The sequence below is a fragment of the Agelaius phoeniceus genome, chromosome 2 (assembly GCF_051311805.1).
Source record: "Agelaius phoeniceus isolate bAgePho1 chromosome 2, bAgePho1.hap1, whole genome shotgun sequence".
Taxonomy (NCBI): Eukaryota; Metazoa; Chordata; class Aves; order Passeriformes; family Icteridae; genus Agelaius; species Agelaius phoeniceus.
The window spans coordinates 76,211,757-76,225,234 of NC_135266.1; the positions used below are offsets into that span (position 1 = coordinate 76,211,757).

The 13,478-nt window shown below is 38.4% G+C and overlaps 1 long non-coding RNA gene across 2 annotated transcripts in view; it reads right to left on the reverse strand.

The window, feature by feature from the left end:
- Nucleotides 1–8,728: 8,728 nt before the first annotated feature.
- Nucleotides 8,729–13,478, reverse strand: part of LOC143693366 (uncharacterized) — a 239,817-nt gene continuing 235,067 nt past the window's right edge. For both annotated transcript variants that reach the window (XR_013180972.1, XR_013180971.1), the window contains one exon: nucleotides 8,729–9,134. This is a non-coding gene — a long non-coding RNA (uncharacterized LOC143693366). The remainder of the gene's footprint in view (nucleotides 9,135–13,478) is intronic.

Sequence of the window (13,478 nt, forward strand, 5' to 3'; positions counted from 1 at the left end):
TACTTTGCAACTTGTTGCTTCTCCTCCAGAGACCACCAGTCTCTTCTTCAGGGCCCTGAGTGCATCAACCCTCCCCAAGAACTTTTGGCTGCTTGAGCTCATGTACAGCCTCAAAAAGCACAACAGGTGGTTCTGGATGTGAAACTGGTTTGTGAAGAAAGCAAGATGCCTTAGTGTGGATGATCCTCCTTCCCATGGGAGCTGGTTTTAAGCTAAGACTCTAGCCCTCAGCTCCTGCCTGAGATGAATTCAGGTTGCCTATTCCTGACCATGAACTTGCTGATGCAGACCCTAACCCTGACCCACAGATCCATTTACCAACTTCAGCTCAAATCTGCCTTGTTACCATGGGTTTGCCTGGTTACTGCTGAGCTGTCTCTGGTCCTAGTTATAATCACCAGGCCTGATCCTGACTGTGAATTTCCAGCTTGGTTTCATGGCCTTAGCTGATGATCTATGTTTCAGGCTGTTTCCAGCTGCCAGTCCCCAGCCCCTATCCTGTCAGATATGGCTTCTGTTGTGCTTGGCTCCTGATTCCCTGTCCCTTAAGGAGCAGCTGGCCCCCACTGTGTCCTGGTTTGTTCTTCATACCTAATGTTCTTTTTGTTTCCCAGTCCCATAAATTGTCTCAGAAAGGTCTGGCTTATGAATAGTGGAATGGCTGATTGACAGGTTGAAATAAAGCCTCATTGCTGCTCTTCCAGCCTCATCAGCCAGATCCTTGTGGGTGAAAGACTGATCACTTTCTGGTTGGTGGTGAGTTTTTCAGCATCCCCCCGAAGATACACATCATTTTCTAGTGCAGCCTCAGACATGAGCTTTCTGCAAAGGGGTTTCTGAAATGTGAGTTTTCAAGACAAGTGTTTAACAGCAATAACATGTGCTACTGCTTCCAGTCACATTTACAACTCTGCTGGTCAATCCTAGCAATTATTGTTTTCAGATCTGGGTATATTCATGCCTGCACATGCAATCCTTCCAGAGAAGGAGGATACTTCAGAGCTCCTCTTTGGTCTGATTGACAGCCCTTTGTGCAAGCTCTTGGTAGTGTGACCAGGCCAGCATATACAAGGGTAGTGTTGGGAATGCCGAATTTTTGAAAGACCCTATCAAATGCAGAGGTTTTGCAGTGCACAGGCCTGTTTGTTACACTTATGTACAAACTGGTGAACTTGAAACATTTCCAAGGGCAAGAAACGTGCAGAATGTGTGGGAGCTATTGGACTAATTAGAGATTGAACTTGTCTTCTGGACTCCTTCATATGGCTCAGAGAAGAGCACAAAATCTTCATTTCTCTTGTATTGTTCCCCACATAACTCAAGTTGTTTTATATGTTTACAGTAACTTTTTATTGAAATTTTGATAAGTGAACAGAAACAGAAGAAACTTCTAAAATTTCCAATGAACATCTCCCTGTGTGGCAATGAGAAGAAGCAGTGTTTGGTCACATGCCAGCAGAATCTGCCTTTGATAGACATAGTAATATTATTCAGGCCACTGAAGGAGGAAAATGAAATAAAAAGACACCTTTTTTCTGGTCATTTTACAGTGTAAAAGAGAAGTCACAAATAAGTTTGCTGCTCAAAATAGTGCTTTAGTTATGAATTACAAGAGGTCTTCTACCTCTCTATATTTATATATTTTGGGAGGAGAGTGAAAGATGGCAAGAAATCCACTGAAATAAGCAAAATCTGTCATGCAATTAATTTTCCAAAAAACATTTCCAACAGAGAAGGCCCATAAAGCTTCCAGCCGTGTCTCATAAACTTTGCAGTTATTTACATTCTTAAATAAACATTTACAAGTTTCAGCCATGGTTTTATAGTTGGTTTTATTTTTTTTATAATTAATTTTTTCTTTTAATTAAAGTCTGCTTTGTAAAGCTGGTGAAATCTATATACATTTCTCCTTATTTATTACTGGCTATGTTCCCTTCTGTTATCATATTCCTCTATCTTGCCATAGATTCTCTATCCCACCTCCACCCAGGATAGAGGTTACTTTCTACCCCCTCCTGCCTGGCAAGTGTTCCTGGTTTTGGTTGATGCTCAAAATAAAGCTTCTATTTCAATAACAGAATTGTACTGTTCACACTTGGAGACTTTCAGCATTGCATTCTCTGTAATGTAAGTCAGATTTCGTTTGTCAGTTATGGTACGGGAGTTATTCTGGGGAAGTCCACCACAGAAGCCATGATAAGAAATAATAAAACATGTCAAACTCATACAGAAAAGGGTCTAATCAAATGTGACTTAAAAGAGTTTATATAGAATCTATTTTCACCTGGAGCTTGATGGGCTGACAGTAATGATTATGTGTACTTGAGTGAAGAAAGGCTCCAAAGGGTACACTGTTATTCCATCTTGCCAGTTGAAATATGGTCAGAAGGGAGAAAAGATCACATATTTATGGATTTGTAAATAAATGGAATAGTTTCTTATTACCAGTTCAATCTTTTTCTCCAAATAACGCATGATCTTCTGCTTAAAATTGAGATTTGATATAGTTGCAAACCAGAAGGTTTTGGGCGTAAAATATCTGCCCAATTCTGGGTGGTGCTATCTACATTTTAACAGTAATGTCTGCAGAAATAAATTTTATATGTAAAATTGCATGTGAAGCTTCACCTTTAAAGATTTTTCTATTTTGGACTCTGGAGCAGTAATCTTGCCTCAATCTGCATATGCTTGAGAGACCATAGTTACAGACAAGGTTGTGGCTAAGACAGAAAATTGTGTCTCCTTGTCACAGCAGGTGTTTGTTTGGATCCCAGTCCTCTTAATGTGAGAGACAGAGAAGTCTGTGGAACAATACATTATTTCTCCAGCCTCCAGAAACAAGTTTTATCGCTGTAAATAAAAAAATACTAAAGAAAAACTGTAAGATCTGAGGATTGTTAAAACCTAACGTGCAGATCTGGCCATTGGCTTCCAATCTTCCCTTTATTGATTCCATAATTTTATTGATTCCTTTTATTGATTCCAGGGGAAGTGCTGGACACACACTGGAGATGTACTATATATATCCACAACATTACAGACTAAGTACTGCTTTGGGAGATATATTTATGGCAGGACAGAAGACTTCCTTCACACAGTGAGCAAGAGTGTTTCAGGCCCCAGCACCAGAGTGCCTGGCAGGAATCTGCTCTGAGTCTCCATGGTCAGATGGAGGGAGGGCCAGCTGGGGGAAATTGAAGAGCTGTCTCACTTCAGAGCAAGTAAAGACTGTCTGTGTTCCTGGGTTGTGTGTGTGCAAGAGGTGTGAGGTGCAAGGGGGAGAGAAGAGCTTCTGTGGTTGCCAAGAGGAGAGTTTTAGAGAAACTGAAAAGGAGAGAGAACCCAGAAAAGGAAGCTCTGGAGCCCATCCTTTGTGAGTTATGATAAAGACTACCTCTACTGTGGACAGATGGATATAAATGATGGAAAAATATGAATAAACTGAACTAAGAAGTAGAAAATCAGCTTCAATTGGCCAGTAAAGGAGGGATTGACTGTCAGCAGTGGCAGTTGAAAGGTACAACAGAACCTGAAAATTAAATGTCTTGTGCTCTGGAAGAGATTTACCTTCTTACCCCCTTCTACCCTTTCTTCAGTCTCATATATATTTATCACAGCTCCCATCTGATGCACAGACTCTCCCTGCCTCATCCTAGAAAATCCTGACAGGCTGCTAGAACATCTTCTGCCCCAAGCTGCATTACACTTGTAGAAATTTGTCTTGTAGAGGGGAGGTGAAAATGTTCAGGTCGCTGCTTAAGATTTTTATTTTTCCTGGAAAGAGGAAGTATTTTATTTTGGATGAGTGCCAAGGCTAAAACTTTCTCTCCTTGAGTAAGACTTTTTTAGAATGGTGGGGAAGAGGCAATGGTAGACTGAAAATACAGCTGCCTGGACATGCTCCTTTTGACTCTCAATGGAGACTCCAAGTCAGCAATCCTAGAGGAGCAAATGAGGTTATGAGGTCATCAACTTTCTTCTCAGTTGAACATTTTTCTATTTTTTTTAAAAATATTTCCTTTTCCTGGCTAAGGAAAAACAAAGATAATTTCTCTTTCATTTAAAAACATTTTTATTATTGCAGGACAGTTAATAATGTCAAGGGTTCACTACTAAATTTTAAAGGAATTGTAGCTGTTTCTTTATTCTTTTTTTTGCTATAGATCTCACTGTCTTATCATAACTTGCATCCTTTGAATCAGCATGTTGTTATAGTGCTCTGATTTATCCACTGCAATTTTATTGGGCTAGCTTTTATTCCACGTAAATATCCATTTATTTCATGATGTTATGTGTTTGCCTGTCTGTGCATTTAAGGGCCAGTGATAAAGGCACGGTGTTTTGGCATCACCTTGCTGCTTCTCATGGCTGGAGCTGTTGTAAGGACTTAAAGAGCACCATTGCTCATCTCAAACAGTGTCAAGGCCACAAAAGGAATTTGCTGTAAGAGAAGCCATTGCAGCAGGAACTTGATATGAGCACAGAAAGGAGGAGTTTTTGACAGGAAGGTTCAAATTCCAGGCCTGCTGGAGATGAGATGACCTGCTTAGCACATGCTGGTTAATGCATGACAGGCTATGAAATAAAGGCAAGAGATATCTGGGGGAAATGGAGTTGCTACTGACTGGCATCAACTGTGTGTAGCTGTCTGTAATTCTCTCTTTCAGACATTTCCTCTCATGGATCAAGCAGTTAAAGATGACTGCCTAGGTTGGAAATGGATTAGTGGGGAGAGGGAATGTGTGCAATGACCACAACCATGTCCTTAAGAGGCCCAAGCATTTATTATCTCTTATCTCTTTCCAATTTGTTTCAGACGTTTCTGTGATGAGGAATGTAGGGTAAAGTGCAGGAAAAAACTCTTATATCTAACTTCAGTAATCAAAACAAAACGTCAAATGCCTGCTTCTACTGTCATTTGTTTCTAAGTTTTTATTTCTCTCTCAGCTTCAGCCTGCAACATTTCTTTTAATCACCAGATCCCTCTCTTAACTTAAAGGAAGAAGAAGCTAGAGTCACCCCTTTACTTTGTTAAGAATATCTTTTGGAGTATACTTCATATTTAGGGCAGATGCCATTTCCACTTTATTGAAAAAAAGATGGAAGCTAAAGGCTGCATTTTCCTTCCTGACCTTCTGCTGAAAAATGCTGTTCTCCAGGGGAAAGCAAAGGAGGGAAAAGTTGTTCAAGATATCTCTCTGTACCAGCACAGCTGTAATTTCAAGTATGATGCTTTAAATAGATAAAACCTGGTAATTTACACCCTTTAATGCTTGCTTGTATTTCCAGTTTGTCATATATTTCTGTGTCTGTAACCTGTAAGTTTTATTTTCAGTTGACATTTCATGATTCACATGTGTACGAACATCTGAAATCCCAAAAGAAATGAAGGAAATTATAAAAACATTAAATGAAATTCCAATGGGCCTGAGCTAATATTTAGTCAGAGTTGATGACCTTAACACTTTGTAGAATGCCTTCCACTATTATCTCTGCTCTGCACTTCACACTACAATCTGTAAGAGCCAGAGGATGAGCTTCAGTTTGCTTGTGGCAAATACTGGCATACTGACAAGGTATATGTGGTATCTGGCTTATCAACAGGCAGCAGACAGGGACAGATTGACACCTAGAGATATGTCCCACAGTATCAAGAAAAGCAGTACTTGATAATGTTTTCAGAGATGGTTTCAAAGAGTACTGGCAATCTTTCTCTGAGACAATAAACTATAGATCTTAAATATGTTTTCAACAGGTTGCAAGATTGAAAGATAGTAAGCTCAAAGCATATTGATAGAATAACAATGCAGGTGATTAAATGCCCAAGAACCAATGGTATAAGTGAACCTATTGTAATTACACTGAACAAAAAGCGTTTGTAAATAAAAACACACCAAATGATATAAAGAAAACATATTTGGTCCTCCAGTTATTTCTGGAGGATATTACCCATATATTGCACAGTTTATAAATCTCCTTTTACTGTCTGAAGTTGTTCCTATTAAAAAAAACAACGTTTGCCCACAGATGAAGCAGCTTCCAGGGACTCACTTCAATAAATTTTGGTTTGGGGTTGGAAAGGAAAAATACTTCTATATCTTGCAGCTTCGAATTTGGTACCTTTGATAATTGCTGATTGGGTCAATTTTTTGGATTTCATACTGAAAAAGAAATACTATGTGTTCCCTGAACAACTGTCCCTTTCTTGACCGATGTTTATTTTCTCAGTATCAAGTATGAACTTTGCATATTCCTTACACCTAAAATTTCTTTCCTTCCCTTGTTTAGGTCTCACAGTTTATCTTTGTTCCTTCATTCTTTTTCTCATACAAAACATAAGCATAATTTTTTTCACACATCACTATTTAAAAGTATTGTCTGTACTACAAGCTGTCTTTACAATTGGAAATACTGGACAGCTTTCTTGTCTGGAAATACTGGGCAGATTTCTTGCCTGGGCTAGTGCTAAACTCAGTACCTAGTTGTTTTTGGGTTTTTTTTTCTTTTTTTTTTAAATTTCTGTTAGGGTAATGGGATTTATGAATAGATTTCTGTTTAGGGTAATGAGATTTATGAATAATTGCTCCTGGAAGAGGCTTCTTTAACTGTTGACATTCATGGTCAGTTACTGAAGGATGGTTGACAGGTTGGACAGCAGGGCTCCCTCAGTTTTTACTCTCTGTTTTCAGCTTCTGAAAGGAAGAGCAAATTGGATGAGCAGGAAAGTAGGAACGGACATAAATTATGGTCTTTCAAGCAAAATATAATTTGGGTAGATCTGAATTTCCTCCCTGGATTGCCCATAGATTTCCATGGCACCTCTGAGCATCTTTTGAAACCCCTTTGCTCCCCATCGCTCATGGTGTTTAAGGACATTTACTTAGAACACAACAAGCATTACAGCACTGAATTTTAATGTGCTTTGTTCTTCGAGAGGAAGATCTGTGCAAGCATAAAAGAACATGGAACTTTTGTTCTTCTCAAAAGAAAATAAAGGATTGATCAGTAAAGCTCTGACTTTCCATATTTGATGTTGCATAGTCTTTATTAGACATAAAGAGATTTTCAGAATTTTTAAGGTCTGGCACAGTCAATATTTTGGAGGTCATCTGCTCCTAAAAGAGAGAAAAATTAAAAATATTTTTTATTTAATATAAATTAATATAACTGATTATTATAACGCCACTAGGTAAACTAGTTAAGGGGCTTAAGGGAAGTGGGAGAAGGAAGGTACTCTGATTGCAAATTCAGTTCCACTCCTCCTCCTTCTTCTTCTTCTTCCTCTTGATCCTCCTCCTCCTCATCACCCTCCTCCTCCTCCTCCTCCTCCTCTTCTTCTTCTTCTTCTACTTCTCCTTCTTCTTCTTCTTCTCCTTCTCCTTCTCCTTCTTCTTCTCCATTTCTCTCCATTATGCTTTAGCATTTGCTAATATCTCTCTACTTCTTTTGAGTGAGATAGAAGAGTGCATTTTAACTGTCATCTTTCATCTTTTTTTTTCCTTATTTCCTGTGCAGGGTTAAAGGAGAACATATAAAAAAGGGTGATTTTCCCCCCTTAATAACATTACATCTCTTGTGATTAGCTGTTGATATTTATTGAAGTGATATTTTAGCAATATTACTGTTGAATGCCAAAAAACAGTGAAATCTGAGTCCTACATTATATGGTAAGCTCTTCTATAGCTCTGTTATCCACAATGAATTCTTGCCATTACATCTCTGTCTTTTAAGCAACAGACTTTTTTTCTCAGTAAATACAAGGTCATTAAGTATTCAGATATCTGCCTTCTAGTAACTCTGATGAAATTAAAGATCTCACAGTTTCACCACAGTAATAATAATTAATGTATTCAATTTTACAGTAGGATGGATGGGTGTTTTTCAATGCAGGACTTGAACAAGGCTGGTAGCGAAATATCTTTTACATGCTGAAGAGTATATCTTATTCCTTTGCAATAATAAGTGCTGGCTTTGCTATTAGGATAATTTTTTTGATATCTCTGAATGCAGAGAGCCACAAAAACTGGCTGTTTGCTTCTGTTTTGTCTCTACTTACAATTTAAAGCAGTTTGTTAGGAGAAACTGTCATAGTGTCCAAATGGGAAAGAAGCGGCTGAATTTCATGCCAGAATTCATCACTGAATTGCCCTGCAACTGTAGAGAAAGCAGTGAGGTGGATCCCACTGTGAGGCTGAAAGGAGGTTCTCCAATGACCTCAGTAGGAAATCTGGAGTTCTCAGGCCTAACCAGGGGTCAAGTCTAAATACCACATCACCATGGAGCATGGAAGTGATTTTCTCCTTTAGAAAAATGGGAATCTAAGACAAAGTCTGGGGAAAATGGAGATTGTGTTGTGAGATAAATCCATATGGTCTGAAATTCACAATATAACACTTTCATGGTGCTCCCTTCAGTGTGACTGAGTGACATTATATTAGAACAATTATAACTGTTTCTGCTGCCATCTAATATCCATATAAGTGCTACTTAAAGAGAATTTAGAAATAGGATTCTCTTTTTTTTTCCTCTTTCTTTCTTTGGCTCTATTAATTACTTAGCAACAGAGCTTCTGCCATTGCAGAAAATGAGGTCGGCAAGACAACATTCTGTGGTTATTTTAGCAGTTTATAAATGTTGCTTTTTAATATTCACCCTCTTAAACACTTCCCTCCCCCCCCCCCCCCACCCCAGCCTCAATAAAAATACATATTTAAGCCCTATGATTTAAGCCCCTTTAATATTAAAAGTTTACTAGGATGAATGTCTCCCAAGTCTATTCTGCTGGACTCCTACATGCCTCTAGTCTTACTGGGGATCAAAGACAGCATCTGTAATGTAAAATCGGTAATGTAAATGCAAACCTGAAGCACTTCATAAACAGACATTGTCATCAAAAAATCCTGAGTTTAGCAGCTTGTAATTTGATTTTTTTGCACAGTATCAAGGCTGAAGTCTTTGAGATACTAGCTTGAAGAAAATATTTTACCTCTGACTCAAAGCCTCCACTGTAAATGGTCCCAGGTGGAAAGAACCACTGAGTTATAGCCTCTTCTCTGCTCTTGTCCATGCTTGCTACAGACAAGCAGTGCTAACAGGGGCTAGCAAGTCTGTTCAGGGGAACTAATTACAGCCTTCTGCAAAAAGAAAAAGGAAGACAGAGACTGTTTACAAAAGCATGTAGTGACAGGACAGAGGGGAATGGTTTCAAACCAAGAGTAGGTTAGATTAAATAGTCAGAAAAATTATTTTCTGTAAGGGTGGTGAAGCACTGGAACAGAACCTGTGGATGCCCCACCCCTGAGAGTGTTCAAGGCCAGGTTGGATGGGACTTTGAGAGGCCTGGGTTACTGGCAGATATTCCTGTCCATGGCAGGGGGTTGGAACTGGATGATCTTTTAGGTGCATCTCAACCTAGAGCATTCTATGATTCCATGATTCCGTGATTTTGATATAATGATAAATCCACTGCCTGGTGTTAGGAGAGATCTTTGTAGAAAAAAATACTTCTGCTTCAAAATTCACTCCTCTGATCCTGAGCTTTTACTGAAATTGCACAGAAACCTTAAGTATATTGATTTATGTTGGATATGTTATTTTAAACATATATGTATTCCCTTGAATACATGTGGATGCACAACTATATAATCTTACTGACATCCTTGCAAATTCAGTTTGGTGCTGATAGACAAGCTGTGCTGTTTTCATGTCAATCTTCATTACTACTGGTATGAAATGATAGGTTGGAAAAGTTGTATATCCTCTGCCTAACAGGAGCCTGGAGATGGCAATTTCAGAGGGAGGTGTAAAAAAGTTTAAAAATAAAAAATAAGATCCTACATGCCAAATGATTTCCATAGTTACACTTCTGAGCATTCAGTAAGACTTCACAGCTGTCACCAAGAACTAAAATTGGCCTGTATGATCTTTCTTACTGGTTGTGATGGGAGTGAAAGAAAGTGGACTTGTTCTTAATATTTGTCAATTTTACAGTGGTCACCACTCTGAAACTTTATTAAAAAAGGAAAAAAATGCTATAAATACTGAGTCCAAATATAAAAATCCACCATGACTTAGAGGTATAACTTATAATCTCTCTATTATGACCCTTTAAGACATAACTCAGTGTGCTGGATTCTTCTTCTGTGCAAATTTACCTTGAGTCTCTACTTGGAGTGATGACATATGACACAATCAAGTCAAACTCTAGTCCTTCCTAGTTTACACCCATTTAGTCACAGTCTGGAAAAAGGATTGCATTTTCTTCAATCTCTTTCTGATGGTACTTTAAGAAAAGGATTTCAAATGGATGTGGAAGCATATGGACAATATACTGAAGTTCATCACACATGGATATGATGAGGATGTGTTCCAGGAGAACTAGAAAATAACTGCATAAGTGGTTTTCATCTCATTTAACTTTAACCATATGTTTTTGTCTCTGCTTTCACATCCTTTTTAAAGGTAATGGAGAAAGACAGAGGGTAAAGAGAGTACACTTTCTTCCATGGAAAAAGTATATCCACATGAATCGCCTTCCGGATGCATGTAATTCTCTTTACTGAACTTGGAGGGAGATGGAAACAGGATTCATCTCTCCTAATGCAAATCCTGCTGTTATATATACATATTTGCATTTCAGTTAGGCTTCCTGTCTAGTCAAAAGGGATAAATGGGTGTTTCTTCAAGCGATTCATCAAACACTAAGGCAGAGATGCAAGTAAGGTGAATGAATTTTTCTTTCCATATAAGCACACTGGAAGGTTATGATGTTCTACACAGTTGAGATAACTACATTATAGACATGCAAAGTCAGGTGAAATACGATTTTCAGTGAAGTGGAAACTAGATGACTTGTTTAAATGTATAATCTTCATTCCATGGGAGATCAATTCTGTACAATCTCTTCAAGTTCCAGTACATAGTCCATATTCCATACTTAAGCAGGTTAATAATGTATATTTGCAACCTTTTTTTAACTCTTTTCAAAATACTAGTGTGATTATTGATTACTAGCAGAACAGAGAGATCTGAAAATACTTTAGAGAACATTTATGGAAAGAAAATACTATTTTTGAATATCTGCAGTAGAAAAATAATGCAATTAGGGAAGGCTATTTGAAGGTTAATCCCAGAAGAAAGATGGAGAGTCCAAGTTCCTGCTGTTGTGTGCAAGCATGGAGAGCAGCCATGCAACACAGAGCAGAGGATGTCCTGCTTTCCTTATAGGATGCATAATGGGCCACAAATCCTTTATACCAGATGGGCACAATAAATATAATAGATTTAGGATTACTATTTGGATCCCTTTTAAATGAGAAGTTCTAAATAGTAGAAGTTGGAGAGGGTGCAGAGGTGGCTGGGTTCTGTGTTTTACCTTTTTCTGAGCAGAATAAGTAACTCTTTCAATTGTTGGAAGTTTTCTCATTTCCTCATGGTGAAAACAATCCCTAGGCATAACACTGATGTGTCAGAGCCTAAGGAAAGGGGAGTATAAGCAACAGTCATCAGGTTTAAAAGCTGAAGACAGATAACTAGATTACATCTACAGTTTTATAACTGGATTTATCTCTAATAATTTCAGCCATATTCTCTTTCCAAAGAGCAGGTTTCATGAGTCAAGATCACATTTTTCTACTCAAAATAAAGAAGCAGCTTTCTCTCTGATTTATTCCTCTTAACATAACTTCCTCAAGATTTAAGAAATAACATGTTTCGCTGCCTGAAATCTGACCAAATGAAATGTACCTGGACACCAGGACAGATTTTGTTGTTCTGGGCTTTCATGTCAATGACACAATTCTGAACTTTTTTTTTTCAAATGGAAAATGCATGGTAAGAGATTTACCTGACTTCATTGACAAATATATCCCTTATATGACACTAGTAGAAGGAAACACTCCACCTACATCAGATGATGCTTCTCAGCATCTGGCTAACAGCTGTCAGCCACAAAGGTATGAAATTATTGGTTTGGTGTCAGAGGACTCCATAGCAGAATTAAAGGATCCATAACTTGGACAATGAAAAAAACAGCTCAAAACTTAACATAGTGTATTCACATTTTTCCATAAAGGGTTTCTGTTGTTATAATGACTCAATATAGAGTTTTGAAAATTATTAAAAGAAGCAAGAATATGCAACTTCAATGTGAAGCAATTAAATAAGATGATTCATTGGAAACAGGACTAATGAACTGAAGCTACTTGAGCAGCTGTGGCCTGCCATATTTTTCCTTCTACAGTTAGGTCTGCTGTGTCCTCAGCACCAAGAAACATTGAGGAGGGCAATGGCTTGTCTGGAAATTGCTCATCTCTATTTCCTGCTAGCAATTGCCAGATGTTGGTTTGCTGGGTGCATTTGTTTCAAAACCCATGGTCACTCATTCCAGGTAAAGAAGGAGTGGTATTGTGTGCAGGTGGTTTGTCTGTTTCTTGGTGGATGTTGGCATCATTGTGCAGCAAAGAAACAGCTGTGGAGGGAATGGAACCATTGGGAACCAAAACCCTGGTTGGTTAGAGGAGCACACGAGACCAGAGACACACTTTTAGGGTGCTATTCCATGCTGAAAGAGGTTGGAACAGCCCTTAGGGGACTGTGGCCATGGGTGACCCACCGTGTTAAAGAGATGAAGGGATAAAGCAGCAAACCCTGTTACAAACAGAGCAACAGAAAACTGCTGTGTACGAGCAGCCAAAACCACTGTGTGCACTCAGACTCCTGAGCTGCCCATCACCTCCTGAGGGTGTAAATAAAGGGAAGTTGAAGTGGGGAAGAGGGAGTACAGGGAAAGAGTTTTTGCTCTTTTATTTTATGTGAAATCAGCTATGGGGGACTTGTTGTACTGGTTGTCAATCAAAAAAGCAAATGCTCTGAGACTAAGATCTTTTGCCTTAAAAGGGTATTTAAGAACACCTGTACAATGATTTGAGTAAATATGCTTATTCTTATAACAATAATTGAGATTAAAATATATTTACACACTACTGAGAATTTCCAGTGATTTTCTGAAACTTAAGAAAAACATTGCTTTGAAATCTATTAGGGAATGGAATATTTTCTAGTACTTTTAGATTCTCTAGAATAACTGCTTTCACTTTACCTGCCATAGTGCTTGAAATCAAAAATTTTACTAGCACTAGGGGAAAAAGTGAAGGCACACAGTGCTGTTTAAATATCAATAAGATCAGTGCAAGGCTCACAGGTTAGCTACAAGTGTGAGTTTAATGAATTCAAGTTTAGGCAGATAGTGGATTTATGGATGGTAATAGAGACAGTCATGTGCATCTCAAGGATTGGCACAAGCCAGGAGGGCTTATGAAGTACTTATGACATGCTGACTGGAGGTGGAGAAAACAGAGATAATAAAGTAAATATGGGCTCTAATTTCAATGTCCTGACTAATGAAACCATTGCAGCTCTGCCATCCTACAGGGAAGCTAAAATCAGATGTGAGCTAAGTGCTGAAGGTGTTTACAGAA